This window comes from Anopheles coustani, assembly GCF_943734705.1.
Source record: "Anopheles coustani chromosome X unlocalized genomic scaffold, idAnoCousDA_361_x.2 X_unloc_2, whole genome shotgun sequence".
NCBI lineage: Eukaryota > Metazoa > Arthropoda > Insecta > Diptera > Culicidae > Anopheles > Anopheles coustani.
Genome location: NW_026525126.1, coordinates 928,325 through 936,188, shown reverse-complemented (window position 1 = coordinate 936,188; position 7,864 = coordinate 928,325).

Below are 7,864 nucleotides of genomic sequence, written 5' to 3'. Positions count from 1 at the left end.
ACACGCTGAAACAACTTCTAAGGTGCTTCGAAGCAGTTTCCTCGTATTTCCAAACACGCTAAAACAACTTCTGAGGTGCTTCGAAGCAGTTTCCTCGTATTTCCAAACATGCTGAAACAACTTCTAAGGTGCTTCGAAGCAGTTTCCTCGTATTTCCAAACACGCTAAAACAACTTCTGAGGTGCTTCGAAGCAGTTTCCTCGTATTTCCAAGCACGCTGAAACAACTTCTAAGGTGCTTCGAAGCAGTTTCCTCGTATTTCCAAACACGCTAAAACAACTTCTGAGGTGCTTCGAAGCAGTTTCCTCGTATTTCCAAACATGCTGAAACAACTTCTAAGGTGCTTCGAAGCAGTTTCCTCGTATTTCCAAACACGCTAAAACAACTTCTGAGGTGCTTCGAAGCAGTTTCCTCGTATTTCCAAACATGCTGAAACAACTTCTAAGGTGCTTCGAAGCAGTTTCCTCGTATTTCCAAACACGCTAAAACAACTTCTGAGGTGCTTCGAAGCAGTTTCCTCGTATTTCCAAACATGCTGAAACAACTTCTAAGGTGCTTCGAAGCAGTTTCCTCGTATTTCCAAACACGCTGAAACAACTTCTAAGGTGCTTCGAAGCAGTTTCCTCGTATTTCCAAACACGCTAAAACAACTTCTGAGGTGCTTCGAAGCAGTTTCCTCGTATTTCCAAACATGCTGAAACAACTTCTAAGGTGCTTCGAAGCAGTTTCCTCGTATTTCTAAACACGCTAAAACAACTTCTGAGGTGCTTCGAAGCAGTTTCCTCGTATTTCCAAACACGCTGAAACAACTTCTAAGGTGCTTCGAAGCAGTTTCCTCGTATTTCCAAACACGCTGAAACAACTTCTAAGGTGCTTCGAAGCAGTTTCCTCGTATTTCCAAACACGCTAAAACAACTTCTGAGGTGCTTCGAAGCAGTTTCCTCGTATTTCCAAACATGCTGAAACAACTTCTAAGGTGCTTCGAAGCAGTTTCCTCGTATTTCCAAACACGCTAAAACAACTTCTGAGGTGCTTCGAAGCAGTTTCCTCGTATTTCCAAACATGCTGAAACAACTTCTAAGGTGCTTCGAAGCAGTTTCCTCGTATTTCCAAACACGCTAAAACAACTTCTGAGGTGCTTCGAAGCAGTTTCCTCGTATTTCCAAGCACGCTGAAACAACTTCTAAGGTGCTTCGAAGCAGTTTCCTCGTATTTCCAAACACGCTAAAACAACTTCTAAGGTTCTTCGAAGCAGTTTCCTCGTATTTCCAAACACGCTAAAACATCTTCTAAGGTGCTTCGAAGCAGTTTCCTCGTATTTCCAAACACGCTAAAACAACTTCTGAGGTGCTTCGAAGCAGTTTCCTCGTATTTCCAAACATGCTGAAACAACTTCTAAGGTGCTTCGAAGCAGTTTCCTCGTATTTCCAAGCACGCTGAAACAACTTCTAAGGTGCTTCGAAGCAGTTTCCTCGTATTTCCAAACACGCTAAAACAACTTCTGAGGTGCTTCGAAGCAGTTTCCTCGTATTTCCAAACATGCTGAAACAACTTCTAAGGTGCTTCGAAGCAGTTTCCTCGTATTTCCAAACACGCTGAAACAAATTTCAAGGTGCTTCGAAGCAGTTTCCTCGTATTTCCAAACACGCTTAAACAACTACTAAGGTGCTTCGAAGCAGTGTCCTCGTATTTTCAAACACGCTAAAACAACTTCTAAGGTGCTTCGAAGGAGTTTCCTCGAATTTCCAAACACGCCTAAACAACTTCTGAGGTGCTTCGAAGCAGTTTCCTCGTATTTCCAAACACGCTAAAACAACTTCTAAGGTGCTGCGAAGCAGTTTCCTCGTATTTCCAAACACGCTGAAACAACTTCTAAGGTGCTTCGAAGCAGTTTCCTCGTATTTCCAAACACGCTAAAAAAACTTCTAAGGTGCTTCGAAGCAGTTTCCTCGTATTTCCAAACACGCTGAAACAACTTCTAAGGTGCTTCGAAGCAGTTTCCTCGTATTTCCAAACACGCTTAAACAACTTCTAAGGTTCTTCGAAGCAGTTTCCTCGTATTTCCAAACACGCTAAAACATCTTCTAAGGTGCTTCGAAGCAGTTTCCACGTATTTCCAAACACGCTGAAACAACTACTAAGGTGCTTCGAAGCAGTGTCCTCGTATTTCCAAACACGCTAAAACAACTTCTAAGGTGCTTCGAAGGAGTTTCCTCGAATTTCCAAACACGCTTAAACAACTTCTAAGGTGCTTCGAAGCAGTTTCCTCGTGTTTCCAAACACGCTGAAACAACTACTAAGGTGCTTCGAAGCAGTTTCCTCGTATTTCCAAACACGCTAAAACAACTTCTAAGGTTCTTCGAAGCAGTTTCCTCGTATTTCCAAACACGCTGAAACAACTTCTAAGGTGCTTCGAAGCAGTTTCCTCGTATTTCCAAACACGCTTAAACAACTTCTAAGGTGCTTCGAAGCAGTTTCCTCGTATTTCCAAGCACGCTTAAACAACTTCTAAGGTGCTTCGAAGCAGTTTCCTCGTATTTCCAAACACGCTAAAACAACTTCTAAGGTTCTTCGAAGCAGTTTCCTCGTATTTCCAAGCACGCTAAAAAAACTTCTAAGGTGCTTCGAAGCAGTTTCCTCGTATTTCCAAACACGCTGAAACAACTTCTAAGGTGCTTCGAAGCAGTTTCCTCGTATTTCCAAGCACGCTGAAACAACTTCTAAGGTGCTTCGAAGCAGTTTCCTCGTATTTCCAAACACGCTAAAACAACTTCTGAGGTGCTTCGAAGCAGTTTCCTCGTATTTCCAAACACGCTGAAACAACTTCTAAGGTGCTTCGAAGCAGTTTCCTCGTATTTCCAAACACGCTAAAAAATCTTCTAAGGTGCTTCGAAGCAGTTTCCTCGTATTTCCAAAGACGCTGAAACAACTACTAAGGTGCTTCGAAGCAGTTTCCTCGTATTTCCAAACACGCTGAAACAACTTCTAAGGTGCTTCGAAGCAGTTTCCTCGTATTTCCAAACACGCTAAAACAACTTCTGAGGTGCTTCGAAGCAGTTTCCTCGTATTTCCAAACATGCTGAAACAACTTCTAAGGTGCTTCGAAGCAGTTTCCTCGTATTTCCAAACACGCTAAAACAACTTCTGAGGTGCTTCGAAGCAGTTTCCTCGTATTTCCAAACATGCTGAAACAACTTCTAAGGTGCTTCGAAGCAGTTTCCTCGTATTTCCAAACACGCTAAAACAACTTCTGAGGTGCTTCGAAGCAGTTTCCTCGTATTTCCAAACATGCTGAAACAACTTCTAAGGTGCTTCGAAGCAGTTTCCTCGTATTTCCAAACACGCTAAAACAACTTCTGAGGTGCTTCGAAGCAGTTTCCTCGTATTTCCAAACATGCTGAAACAACTTCTAAGGTGCTTCGAAGCAGTTTCCTCGTATTTCCAAACACGCTAAAACAACTTCTGAGGTGCTTCGAAGCAGTTTCCTCGTATTTCCAAGCACGCTGAAACAACTTCTAAGGTGCTTCGAAGCAGTTTCCTCGTATTTCCAAACACGCTAAAACAACTTCTGAGGTGCTTCGAAGCAGTTTCCTCGTATTTCCAAACATGCTGAAACAACTTCTAAGGTGCTTCGAAGCAGTTTCCTCGTATTTCCAAACACGCTAAAACAACTTCTGAGGTGCTTCGAAGCAGTTTCCTCGTATTTCCAAACATGCTGAAACAACTTCTAAGGTGCTTCGAAGCAGTTTCCTCGTATTTCCAAACACGCTGAAACAACTTCTAAGGTGCTTCGAAGCAGTTTCCTCGTATTTCCAAACACGCTAAAACAACTTCTGAGGTGCTTCGAAGCAGTTTCCTCGTATTTCCAAACATGCTGAAACAACTTCTAAGGTGCTTCGAAGCAGTTTCCTCGTATTTCCAAACACGCTAAAACAACTTCTGAGGTGCTTCGAAGCAGTTTCCTCGTATTTCCAAACATGCTGAAACAACTTCTAAGGTGCTTCGAAGCAGTTTCCTCGTATTTCCAAACACGCTAAAACAACTTCTGAGGTGCTTCGAAGCAGTTTCCTCGTATTTCCAAACATGCTGAAACAACTTCTAAGGTGCTTCGAAGCAGTTTCCTCGTATTTCCAAACACGCTGAAACAACTTCTAAGGTGCTTCGAAGCAGTTTCCTCGTATTTCCAAACACGCTAAAACAACTTCTGAGGTGCTTCGAAGCAGTTTCCTCGTATTTCCAAACATGCTGAAACAACTTCTAAGGTGCTTCGAAGCAGTTTCCTCGTATTTCCAAACACGCTAAAACAACTTCTGAGGTGCTTCGAAGCAGTTTCCTCGTATTTCCAAACATGCTGAAACAACTTCTAAGGTGCTTCGAAGCAGTTTCCTCGTATTTCCAAACACGCTAAAACAACTTCTGAGGTGCTTCGAAGCAGTTTCCTCGTATTTCCAAACATGCTGAAACAACTTCTAAGGTGCTTCGAAGCAGTTTCCTCGTATTTCTAAACACGCTGAAACAACTTCTAAGGTGGTTCGAAGCAGTTTCCTCGTATTTCCAAACACGCTAAAACAACTTCTGAGGTGCTTCGAAGCAGTTTCCTCGTATTTCCAAACATGCTGAAACAACTTCTAAGGTGCTTCGAAGCAGTTTCCTCGTATTTCCAAACACGCTAAAACAACTTCTGAGGTGCTTCGAAGCAGTTTCCTCGTATTTCCAAACACGCTAAAACAACTTCTGAGGTGCTTCGAAGCAGTTTCCTCGTATTTCCAAACATGCTGAAACAACTTCTAAGGTGCTTCGAAGCAGTTTCCTCGTATTTCCAAACACGCTAAAACAACTTCTGAGGTGCTTCGAAGCAGTTTCCTCGTATTTCCAAACATGCTGAAACAACTTCTAAGGTGCTTCGAAGCAGTTTCCTCGTATTTCCAAACACGCTGAAACAACTTCTAAGGTGCTTCGAAGCAGTTTCCTCGTATTTCCAAACACGCTTAAACAACTACTAAGGTGCTTCGAAGCAGTGTCCTCGTATTTCCAAACACGCTAAAACAACTTCTGAGGTGCTTCGAAGGAGTTTCCTCGAATTTCCAAACACGCCTAAACAACTTCTGAGGTGCTTCGAAGCAGTTTCCTCGTATTTCCAAACACGCTGAAACAACTTCTAAGGTGCTTCGAAGCAGTTTCCTCGTATTTCCAAACACGCTAAAACAACTTCTGAGGTGCTTCGAAGCAGTTTCCTCGTATTTCCAAACATGCTGAAACAACTTCTAAGGTGCTTCGAAGCAGTTTCCTCGTATTTCCAAACACGCTAAAACAACTTCTAAGGTTCTTCGAAGCAGTTTCCTCGTATTTCCAAGCACGCTGAAACAACTTCTAAGGTGCTTCGAAGCAGTTTCCTCGTATTTCCAAACACGCTAAAACAACTTCTGAGGTGCTTCGAAGCAGTTTCCTCGTATTTCCAAACATGCTGAAACAACTTCTAAGGTGCTTCGAAGCAGTTTCCTCGTATTTCCAAACACGCCTAAACAACTTCTGAGGTGCTTCGAAGCAGTTTCCTCGTATTTCCAAACACGCTGAAACAACTTCTAAGGTGCTTCGAAGCAGTTTCCTCGTATTTCCAAACACGCTAAAACAACTTCTGAGGTGCTTCGAAGCAGTTTCCTCGTATTTCCAAACATGCTGAAACAACTTCTAAGGTGCTTCGAAGCAGTTTCCTCGTATTTCCAAACATGCTGAAACAACTTCTAAGGTGCTTCGAAGCAGTTTCCTCGTATTTCCAAGCACGCTGAAACAACTTCTAAGGTGCTTCGAAGCAGTTTCCTCGTATTTCCAAACACGCTAAAACAACTTCTGAGGTGCTTCGAAGCAGTTTCCTCGTATTTCCAAACATGCTGAAACAACTTCTAAGGTGCTTCGAAGCAGTTTCCTCGTATTTCCAAACACGCTAAAACAACTTCTGAGGTGCTTCGAAGCAGTTTCCTCGTATTTCCAAACATGCTGAAACAACTTCTAAGGTGCTTCGAAGCAGTGTCCTCGTATTTCCAAACACGCTAAAACAACTTCTGAGGTGCTTCGAAGGAGTTTCCTCGAATTTCCAAACACGCCTAAACAACTTCTGAGGTGCTTCGAAGCAGTTTCCTCGTATTTCCAAACACGCTGAAACAACTTCTAAGGTGCTTCGAAGCAGTTTCCTCGTATTTCCAAACACGCTAAAACAACTTCTGAGGTGCTTCGAAGCAGTTTCCTCGTATTTCCAAACATGCTGAAACAACTTCTAAGGTGCTTCGAAGCAGTTTCCTCGTATTTCCAAACACGCTAAAACAACTTCTAAGGTTCTTCGAAGCAGTTTCCTCGTATTTCCAAGCACGCTGAAACAACTTCTAAGGTGCTTCGAAGCAGTTTCCTCGTATTTCCAAACACGCTAAAACAACTTCTGAGGTGCTTCGAAGCAGTTTCCTCGTATTTCCAAACACGCTTAAACAACTTCTAAGGTGCTTCGAAGCAGTTTCCTCGTATTTCCAAACACGCCTAAACAACTTCTGAGGTGCTTCGAAGCAGTTTCCTCGTATTTCCAAACACGCTGAAACAACTTCTAAGGTGCTTCGAAGCAGTTTCCTCGTATTTCCAAACACGCTAAAACAACTTCTGAGGTGCTTCGAAGCAGTTTCCTCGTATTTCCAAACATGCTGAAACAACTTCTAAGGTGCTTCGAAGCAGTTTCCTCGTATTTCCAAACATGCTGAAACAACTTCTAAGGTGCTTCGAAGCAGTTTCCTCGTATTTCCAAGCACGCTGAAACAACTTCTAAGGTGCTTCGAAGCAGTTTCCTCGTATTTCCAAACACGCTAAAACAACTTCTGAGGTGCTTCGAAGCAGTTTCCTCGTATTTCCAAACATGCTGAAACAACTTCTAAGGTGCTTCGAAGCAGTTTCCTCGTATTTCCAAACACGCTAAAACAACTTCTGAGGTGCTTCGAAGCAGTTTCCTCGTATTTCCAAACATGCTGAAACAACTACTAAGGTGCTTCGAAGCAGTGTCCTCGTATTTCCAAACACGCTAAAACAACTTCTGAGGTGCTTCGAAGGAGTTTCCTCGAATTTCCAAACACGCCTAAACAACTTCTGAGGTGCTTCGAAGCAGTTTCCTCGTATTTCCAAACACGCGTAAACAACTTCTAAGGAGCTTCGAAGCAGTTTCCTCGTATTTCCAAGCACGCTGAAACAACTTCTAAGGTGCTTCGAAGCAGTTTCCTCGTATTTCCAAACACGCTGAAACAACTTCTAAGGTGCTTCGAAGCAGTTTCCTCGTATTTCCAAACACGCTTAAACAACTTCTAAGGTGCTTCGAAGCAGTTTCCTCGTATTTCCAAACACGCTAAAACAACTTCTGAGGTGCTTCGAAGCAGTTTCCTCGTATTTCCAAACACGCTGAAACAACTTCTAAGGTGCTTCGAAGCAGTTTCCTCGTATTTCCAAACACGCTAAAACAACTTCTGAGGTGCTTCGAAGCAGTTTCCTCGTATTTCCAAACATGCTGAAACAACTTCTAAGGTGCTTCGAAGCAGTTTCCTCGTATTTCCAAACACGCTAAAACAACTTCTAAGGTTCTTCGAAGCAGTTTCCTCGTATTTCCAAGCACGCTGAAACAACTTCTAAGGTGCTTCGAAGCAGTTTCCTCGTATTTCCAAACACGCTAAAACAACTTCTGAGGTGCTTCGAAGCAGTTTCCTCGTATTTCCAAACATGCTGAAACAACTTCTGAGGTGCTTCGAAGGAGTTTCCTCGAATTTCCAAACACGCCTAAACAACTTCTGAGGTGCTTCGAAGCAGTTTCCTCGTATTTCCAAACACGCTGAAACAACTTCTA